The sequence below is a fragment of the Pteropus alecto genome, unplaced genomic scaffold (assembly GCF_000325575.1).
Source record: "Pteropus alecto unplaced genomic scaffold, ASM32557v1 scaffold605, whole genome shotgun sequence".
Taxonomy (NCBI): Eukaryota; Metazoa; Chordata; class Mammalia; order Chiroptera; family Pteropodidae; genus Pteropus; species Pteropus alecto.
The window spans coordinates 490,946-501,351 of record NW_006437456.1 but is presented as its reverse complement, the minus strand read 5'-3'; the positions used below and the strand labels follow the sequence as shown (position 1 = coordinate 501,351).

The window sequence follows — 10,406 nt, the reverse complement described above, 5'->3', positions numbered from 1 at the left end:
CGAAATAAATGGAGAAAGATGTACCATGTTCATGAATTGAAAGATGTAACATAAGTGTTTTATTACCAGGAGCCAAACTCAATCTCTAACTAACAAAACTAATTATAAAATAGATGGAAAATATTTTATGAGTAAAGTGTATTAAAGTACAGTTGAATATTAAGAAATATGTAAAATAATTCATCTCATTATTAAAGGAGAATGACATACTGACATCAATAATTATGTTACTTTCTTTTTTTTTGTTTTTTTGTTTTTTAGGTGAGGCAACCCTTGGTTGACCTCACAGATTGCAAGGACCTCGTCAGCTTACAATCCCTTATTTTTTTATTTTTTATGCCTACAGCACCTGGTCTTCCTAGGTGGTCCCCCATCCAAGTACTAACCAGGCCCAATCCTGCTTAGCTTCTGAGATCAAACAGGATCAGGCTTGTTCAGGATAGCAGGGCTGTGGACACATTACTTTCAATATATACAACAAAGACATTTATTAAAACTCAATAACCTCTTGTTTTGTTTTTATTTAGCAAAATAGAAATCAAAGAACATTTTGTTAACATGATAAAGATATACATCTCAAACCAACATCCAACTACATGCTTAAAAATTAAACAGAAGCATCAGCATTAAAAATAGGCTCAAAACATATACATATATATATGCACATACATATATATACATATATAGATATATAAATATATAGATAACATTAATTAAACTTTAAGAGAAGTGTTAGCAGAGAATGGAAAAATCAATACACCATTTTCAGGTTTCCTAGGAGGATCATTTTCATGGATGGGAAATTCATTCTGTGGACATACACGGACACCAAAAGCAAATTTTAGCTCTTCTCGATGTTAATGTCTCTACATTAGGGTTACATATACTTACAGAAAAAGTTAAATCTTCTTGTTCAGACGTCACAACTGGGCTTTCTACATTTTCCATGCTAACTCCATAGGTTTCTTCCAAAGTAGAAACAACCTATGAGAAAATCAAAGCAAATTAAGTACCTTCGTAGTTTAAAATTATTATATTAAATGTAAAAAAGATGTTTTAGAAAACCATGTCAGGACTTTTTTGGCAGTAAGACATTTCTGCCAGTGCCATAAATTAAATTTTCCACTTTATGCCCCATCTCATATCATCATGAAGAAGTGATGAGCAACAGTCCTTGACCCTAGCAATGAAGAGAAGCCCTATGACTTCCTAGCAATGAAGAGAAGCCCTATGACTTGTTCATTTCTGTGTTGACAGGTATCAAAAAGGGAGAGGGTCTGTCTATAGATAGCTGAAGCATCAGCTCTACTAACCACCAAAGTATTCCTCAAAATCTAACTGACTCAACTTTCTTCTCTAAAGAGAGTGGGGGAAATAGAGAGATGAAGACTAGAAGCAATACATTTTTAAAGGAAATTCTCTGAACCAACTCCTCAAACTTTAAGCAAACGTGTATTTTGGAAGTTTGACAATCTATATTCTTCTTTCATATTTTTGCTATTCTCCATTGTTCTCACTTGGTATTTGGTATATTTACAATTCAATTCTTGATCGCTGTGCAAAAAGAAACCCAGAGAAAGAAAGATTTCTTTCCCAGCACTAAAAGTTAAAGATTCTAAAGCACAGAGAAGAATTAACAGAGCAGGGATGAAACTTAGAAAAGCTTGTCATTCAGAAGATCTGTTTGCCTCTCAGAACTTGGATTTCAGGAGGGTTCCCACCATTCACTAACTAATAACAGTGGCTCACTGTCCCTAAACGGTTTGTACAAGCAATGATTTATGCTGAGCACCTGCTTTCCTTCAGGAAGTCTGGAATTTTGATACATGACAGGCAGATAGTATCTAGGTGACTCCTCCAATAAAACCCTAGGCACTGAGTCTCCAAGGAACTTCTCTGGTAGACATTTCACATGTGTTGTCACAATTTGTTGTTGAAGGAATTAAGCATGTCCTGTGAGGCTCTAAAGAAAGAGAAATCTTGGAAGCTTGAACCTGGTTTCCTCCAGACTTTTCCCATATGCCTTTTCCTTTTGCTGAGTTTGTTCTATATCCTTTCACTGTAATAAATCTTAGCCATTTATGACTATATGCTGAGTCTAATGAGTTCTCTTAGCAAATCACTAAACCCAGGGAGAGTCATGGGGACCCCAACATAAGGACCAACAAGTGTCTTACCATCTTCAGATGTTTGGTAATTTTCCTGAGCAATTCATCTTCTGCTATTAACTCCTTTGTCTTACTTGATGGAATGGGCAAAGCATACCTCACAATGGATTCTCCTGTTGGTGGAGATCTTAAGACCATTGGTTCAATTTTATCACGTACTAATTTTGCACTATGCTTTTCCTTTAGTTTAGGTGACGATGATAAATTCAATAGTCCTTTTTTGTAACTTGGTTCTGGAACACTTGCCAGTTTATTACTAGAGGTCGACAAATGCTTTACTGGTTTCATTATGTTATTTGCTTAGTTTCCAAATTACAGATGAAAAAACTTTTATTCCTCCCTGTGAATAAAAGATGAAGAGTTCAGATTTAAAATGATGGCAGGATTATCAATTGTCATGAAGATGGTGGATCCCCAAATCGACTCTGGAGAGAATACAAAATGAAAAGGGAAACATTCCTAACAAATAATAAAACAATTTTTCAAAAATGTAATAAACCTCTAGAGGTGATTGAAGGCTGATTTCTGTATGGGCATTTAGGATGGGGGCTGGTGAGAAGGAAAAAAAACAGTGGCAGCAGTGAGAAAATATATTTAGAAAATTTAAAATTTTTATTCTTAGCTTTCCCCCATTTGGGGGCTATTAAATGCCATGTGTGTGTGTGTGTGTGTGTGTGTGTGTGTGTGTGTGTGTGTGTGTGTGTGTGTGTGTGTGTGTGTGTGTGTATACGCATATATATTCAATCATTATTTCCATAGAAGTAATATCCCAGGCCCAGAGTATGAGCAGAGTAGTATCAAAGTAGCACCAGAGCCATGATGGGGTAAGGAAGTATTTGGGCAGGGCTTAAACCTTTCATTCTACTTCTTTCTCTCCAAAGCTAATTGATTAAGACTTGGGACAATGCCTCTTCTCAAAGAGTTTTAAAATATATACCTGACCATGGAAGTTATCTGGTAGACTGGCAAAATTAAGATAGAACAGTATTGGTTCTGTTGTCTGAAGCTCTCCACACCTAGACTAGTCTTCTTGTTGTGGGTCAAACAGTGCTCCACAAAAAGATATCTTCAAGTCCTAAAGGTTATGACTTGAAGATATCTTTTTGTTCACCTCTGACTAAGACCATATTTGAAAATACAGTCTTTGCAGATGTAATCAAGTTAAGATGAGATCATATTGGATTAGGTGGGCCCTAAATCCAATGACTGGTGTTATAAGAAAGACATGTGAAGACACATATACATACACATACAGGAAAGAAGGCCATGTAATGACAGAGACTGAAATTGGGGTGATGTAGCTACAAGCCAAGGAATGTTAAGGATTTCCAGCATCCACCAGAAACTAGGAAACTTATGCATATTCTGACTGATTCAATAGAGAGCAAAATATATGAGTGGTAGGAAAATTGCTGGGCTGATATCCTTGAGTAAATAAGAAGAAATGGGCTTTAATGCACGAATGGACTAACGTACTTTAGATAGGCACAGGGAAAGTTTATCTATAGCAGCAGACAGGAAGGCAGAGATGTGGACTATTTCAAGAAACCAATAAGAAAAGAATGGGACACTCCCCAGGTGCTGGAAAATAACCTAACAAATGGATCTAGGAAGTTCACATAAATATAAAACTTAAGTTACATGCAGTGAATACTTATATTTACTTCATTTAAAGCCCTCCTAGCAATCCTAGAAGATTGATATTATATCACTATAAATTGGTCCAAATTTAACAGTCACTTTCCACCACAAAAACAAATATTTTTCAGTTTGCCTTCAAGGATTAACTTGATAGTCATTTCAAACCTGTAATAATACAGTATACAAAATTGGGGAAGGAATAGGTAGGAAAAGTATGATTTCCCTGAGATTCTGCATCAAAATAAGCATGACTGAGATCACACAGTGGGAATATTAAGAGAAAAAAACAAGGATGTTTTGCCAGAGACTCTAATGAAAATTCACAATTTGATGAGGGAGGTAGCTCACCAGTCTCCCCTCCGAGGACTGAGTATACCTGCCGAGGCTGCTGGAAGTTAGGTCACGGGGTGGTTCTGCCTTGTGAGACTGATTCTAAGGTGACCAAGTTGGAAATTCTGAGCCTTCCAGACTTCCTTCAAGACGGAAGCCTGCAAACCCTCCAGAATCCACCCCTGCTATTTTACAAACTGACATTTGTGCTGAAATGAAAGGCCCGGCCTCAGCACCCCTGGGCGGTAGCAATGACCGCAGGGCGCCAGCCGCCAGGTCGGGCCGTTGGCGCCACGTCACCGGTGTCCAACGCCTGACGCTGCCACAGGCGCAAGCTACGCATGGAAGGTATGCCATCCCTGGCTTCCCTCAAGTGGAACAAGTTGAAAAATTTCGGCAACTACGGACACCTCTTTTTCTCATTCTCATCTGTACAGTTTCTTCCAGGACGCTTCACAAACGCAGATTCTTTCAGGCATTTGGCCTAACGAAATAAAACATGTACCCATTCAGTAGTTTGAAAACGTGGCCATCACCAGCAAAACCTGAGCCCCAGATCCTCATCTGTACTATCTAAAGCTCTTTTCAATGCGACCTTTCGTGGATTCCATTTATCAGACTCTGCATTCTCACAGAATTATGCAGCAGCTTGGAGGTTTTAAGAATAATGTGCACTAGAAAGATTAATTGTGCCACACAGGCAGTCTGTTGCCATCAGTTTCCATGGTAGAGTTATTTGGGTAGTTTGACTCCAGGAAATTAATTTAATTTTGTTTTTTAAAAATTGGGATTACTAATTTAAAAGTCTCCAGATAAAGTTTTGTTGACCAAGTAAAATGTTTTATATTAAAATATATTAACTTGATATAACTTAATTATTAATAACAGCTATGTTTAAGAACTGCCTCATCAAATTCCTGAAAACTTAACAATCAGCTCTCAAGAGCTGGAGCAAGCCACCTCCAGTGGCTTACCATTGGGATAGATCGGAAAGGGATGCCGAGAAATCTTCTATATGCCAAAAATGTTTCCTGCTCTGACTTTCTGGGTGTGTTCAAAAAATCGTGAAGGTTTACGGTTATCATTTGTGTAATTTTCAGTATGTATTATGTCAATAATAGTGAAAGATATACATGCAGTGATCAAATTTAATAAATATTACATCAACATAAAAAAAGTTGGCAAAAAATTTAATCTGAGGAAATTGTTTACAAAGAATTGAATCACTAAATTCAAAATCTCTGAAAACAATTATAAAAACAAAGTGTAGGAAAGACAGAACTAAAAATCAAAAGACATTTAATCTTAAGAAGATCTTCAAACTTTCTAAATTTGACAGCCGATTTCTACTATTTTCCAGAACCCTGGAAATTGATTGTATCTAGTAACTTTTAATTTTTCTGGCAAAATCTGAATGGTCAAGTTGTCAAATTACCTGAACAAACCACTCAGCATGAGTCAAGTCAAAATTCTAACATCCTAATCTCTCAGTGGCCTAAATATTCAACTTATCTGGGAACCAAAGACAAGTATCAGTGCTGGTAAAGCAAAAATGAAGAAGTCTAAAAGGTGAATAAATTTAAGCATGGAATGTCAAACTTGCCAGTGGCCCAACTCTACAACATGAATGATATGAAAACAGACAAGCAATACCTAGGAATAGGCAAACTTTTTCATATGATCAAGGATATCTATGAAAATTCTACAGCTAACATGATATTTAATGGTGAAAAATTGAGTAATTTTCCCTTAAGATTCAAACAAAGAAAGAATATTTACTCTTACCATACCTATTCCATGTTATACTGGAAGTCTTAGCCAATGCAACAAGGAAAGAAAAATAAAAGACATTATCATTACAATGAAAGAAAACTGTCCTTATCCCTAGACAACATAATTGTATTCAAAGAAAATCTAAAGTAACATTTAAACGAACTACTAAAATTAATAATTAAATGTATCAAGGTCATGAGTTGAAGGTCAATATACAAAAATCAACTGTATTCTTACATACTCACAACAAACAATTGAATTCCTTCACAGACAGAATATAAGCTTTATTAAAAATCATTTATACTATGACCAAAAATATCAAATATTTAGGAATAATTTTAACATAAAATATGAAAATAGATAGAAATAAAACTATAAAACATTACTGAGAGAAATTAAAGAATACTCAAATAAATGGAGCTAGACATCATGTTCCATGGATTGGAAGACTCAATATTGATATATTATTGGCCATCCTTAAGTTAATCTATGTTTATCAACATTAAATTTATAGAGTAAATGAAATTCCACTCAAACTCCAAGAAGACTATTTGGTAAAAATTGACAAAATAATTTTGAAATTTATATGGAAATGCAAATATCTAGAATAGCCAAAACAATCTTTGAAAATGAACAAATTTTTAAATAACTTACTCTATGTGGTTTCAAGGGTTATTATAAAGCTATAATAATCAAGGCATTATAGTATTGCACAAAGATAAATAAATAGATTGATGAAACAAAATAAAGAGTTCAGAAATACACCCACTCATATACAGACAGTCACAACTTATGACAATTTGACTTAAGATTAACTTTATAATGGTGTACAAGTGATTTGCATAAGTAGAAAGCATACTTTGAATTTTGAATTGATCCTTTCCTGAGTTAGCAATATGCAGTACAATACTCTCTCATGATGCTGGGTGGCGGCAGCAAGCCACAGCTCCCAGTCAGCCAAGTGATCATGAAGATAAAAAACCAACACTCTATGGTGTATTCATTCTGTTAGATGACTTTACCCAACTGTAAGCTAATATAAATATTCTGAGCACATTTAAGGGTAGGCTAAGCTATGATGTTCAGTAGGTTAAGTGTATTAAATGCATTTTCAACTTATAATATTTTCAGTTTATGCTGGGTTTATTAGACCATAATCCCATCATAAAACAAGGTGTATCTGTCATTTTCAGTTTATGCTGGGTTTATTAGACCATAATCCCATCATAAAACAAGCACTTTGATGGGGAAAGAAAAACCCAACAAATAGAAATAGAACCACTGATATCATTATGAGAAAAAAAAATTATCCATAGTTCCTGGTTAATGCCCTACCTGAAAATTAGTTGGAATTGGATCATAGACTTTGTACCATGGACACGTACCACTTTTATCATTCTTCAAGGAATAATGTGAAGATTTCTACTTCCAGCCAAGATGGAGTGATAGGGAACTGGATTTATCCTCCTGACTGGAAATAAAAAAAAAAAAAAAACCTAAAACATCAGGTAAAATATAAAAACAATTGCTTTTGAGACATTGCCTATGAGGCGATGAATGACAGTGATCCTGGTGTAACAGGAAACAAACAAAATGAGCCCTATGATTTCCTAAGCTTACTTCCTAAAAGAGGAGTTTTCAAGTCATAATACAAAGAGAAGGGAAACCTGGCAGATCCCAGAAGTTGGCATGAGTTGAAGAAAAGAAGATGACCAGCAAGGCCAAGGAAGCTAAAGTTAAGAGGAGAAAATACTGAAAAAGATACTGAAGAACAGAGAGAGCTTCATATATCTTTAGAGGGACCCCTGATTAATGATCACTGTACGCATGAGGGAAAGAATCACCTGAAAGCATTATAGTGTACAATGTTCGGAGCTCATGAAGAGCTGGGAATATTTTATATTCTCAACATGTAGAGTGAAAAATTTTATAATTCATAGGTGCTCAAAAGTACTCAGAAGGGAACTGACTCAGGAGGATGTCGAAACTAGTCTTACACTGTACACTCCTCTGAACGTACCAAATAAAGCTTTAAAATAAGACCTGGAAAGGGCAAATGTTTCAAATAATTTGACAGAGACCCAGAACAAAATATCAAAAATATTTTTTAAGCATACCAAAAGTCCAGTACCCAGCAAGGTAAGAATCACAATGTCTAGATTTCAATCAAAAGTTGCAAAGCAAGCAACGTCAGAAACATGGTGGAATGAGAAACGTCCCCAGATCACTCCTCTTGAAACAACAGTGAGCTGAACATCTAAAACTCAACAAAAAACACCCAAACTGCACACCAGCATGTCTGAGTGTGGGTTCTGCACATAAGAGCTACCAGGTCAGAACCCCGAGAGTTGAGTGGTGGGAGAAACAAAGAAGCTGACTCTCACAGGAGGAGGGTAAGGGGAGAAGCTGCGGCAAGTTCCCTGCACAGCCCTGCCTGGGATAGCTGTGAGCTCCCCACAGTGGAGGTGCCCAAGAATCAGGGCAGAAAGCAAACAAATGGAGATGGCAGAGAATCCAGGATGGCAGGAAAACAACAATTGATTTTAACCAGCTGTGGTTGCAAAACCGAGGCTAAGCTGGAGCCCCCATCCCCCAACCCAAAGGGCCCCTCCGCCGAATCCTCAAAGACTGAACACCCTGAAGCACCAGGAAAATCTAAGCAAACACTAATGAAATTGTTGCTGACACTAGCAGGGACTGAGACTGAGGGTAGCAAGTGGAATTGAATATCTATGAGGGAAAAAAAAGGCATTATTAAGGCATTATATAAAGCAGGGATCCAAGAGGCTTAGATGCCACCTACTGGAAACTAAAAGAAGAGCGCCTTCTTTGCAGCAGGCTAAAGAGAGACCTTTATTTAATAAATCTTCTTTCTGGAAAAACAACAGAATATATTTCCATTAATGCCCAAGTGGAGAAATAGTCCATTAAATACCATGAATATCAAGATGACAAGGCAGTTCAGAAAAAAAAAAGAAAAGAAAAATCTCCAGAAAATAAGAGTGCAGACATAGAAATATGCAACTAAAATGACAGAGAATTCAGGATGATACTTCTGAAAAATTCAATGAGATCCAAAACAATTTATTTCAACAATTTCAGGAACTGAAACAATAACTAGATGAGCAGAATGAGTTTTTTAGCAAGGAGATCGAGCCCCTCAAAAAGAACCAAATAGAACTTCTGGAGGTAAAGAGCACATGGCAAGAGATGAAAAATGAAATAGCAAGCTTGGGGGATAGAATCGACCAAATGGAGAAAAGGATCAGTGATATCAAAGACAGAAATAAATCAGAAGGAAGAAGAGAGAAACTAAAGAATGAAAAATAATGAAAGAGAAATATAAGAACTAGCTGATACCATCAAAAGAGAAAACATAACAATAATGAGAATTCTCGAAGGTGAGGAAAAGGAGCAATGATTAGAAAGCATTTTCAGACAAATAGTGGACGAGAATTTCTCAAATCTAAGGAATGAGCTGGAGCTTGGAAATCAAGAAGTCAACAAAACACCCAATTATCTCAAACCAAAAGGGCCTTCACCAAGACACATTGTATTAAAATTATCAAAAATCAATGACAAAGACAGAATTCTCAGGGCAGCCATGAAAAAGAAGACGGTAACCTATAAAGGAAAACCCACGAGATTATTGTCGGACATCTCAGCACAAACCCTACAAGCCAAAAAGGAGTGAAATCAAATATTCAAACTATTAAATGAAAGGAACAACCAGCCAAGAATAATGTATCCAGCTAAGGTCTCCTTTAGATCTGAAGGAGAAATAAAGACCTTTCCAGACATATAAAAATTGAGAGAATTCTCCAATACAAGGCCTGCATTACAGGAAATTCTGAGAGGGATTAGCTTACCTAAAACAAAATGACAAAACAAACAAACAAACAAATAAATAAATAAATAGATAAATAGATAGATATAGATAGATAAGATAAGTAAATAAATAAATAAATAAATACATACATACATACATACATACATACATACATACATGTAACTAGAAGTAAGGTGAAGAGCAGGTAGATAAAAGCAGAGGAGTGCAACCCTTACCAACAACAGGGCATTATAAGCTTCAATGATAAGAAGAGATTTCCTATAGCAAGATAGTAATGAACGTTCAGCATACATAAGGACAAACTGATACAACAATAACTGAAAAGGGGAGGGTTCAAAGACCCAAATTTGCAAAGGGGAATAGAAATAAGACACACAGAAGAAAAAGGATTACTATATATATATAAAACTATCCTTTACCTATTTGTAATGGGAACCACACGCCAAAGATTCAGAACTGAAGTATATAACATAAAACATGAAGGACTAGAGGGAAAACTCACAAAAGCCAACCAAAATAAAGAAAATGGAAACACAAGGACAAGGAAGCAATGGAAACACCGAGCTACCGGAAAGCAAAAGATAAAATGTTTATAGGAAAACCTCATATTTTGATAATCACCCTAAATGTAAATGGACTGAACT

At 36.0% G+C, this 10,406-nt stretch overlaps 1 pseudogene; it reads right to left on the bottom strand.

The window, feature by feature from the left end:
* Positions 1-337: 337 nt before the first annotated feature.
* On the bottom strand, positions 338-456 carry LOC112481869 (annotated as a pseudogene).
* Between the last annotated feature and the right edge of the window lie 9,950 nt (positions 457-10,406).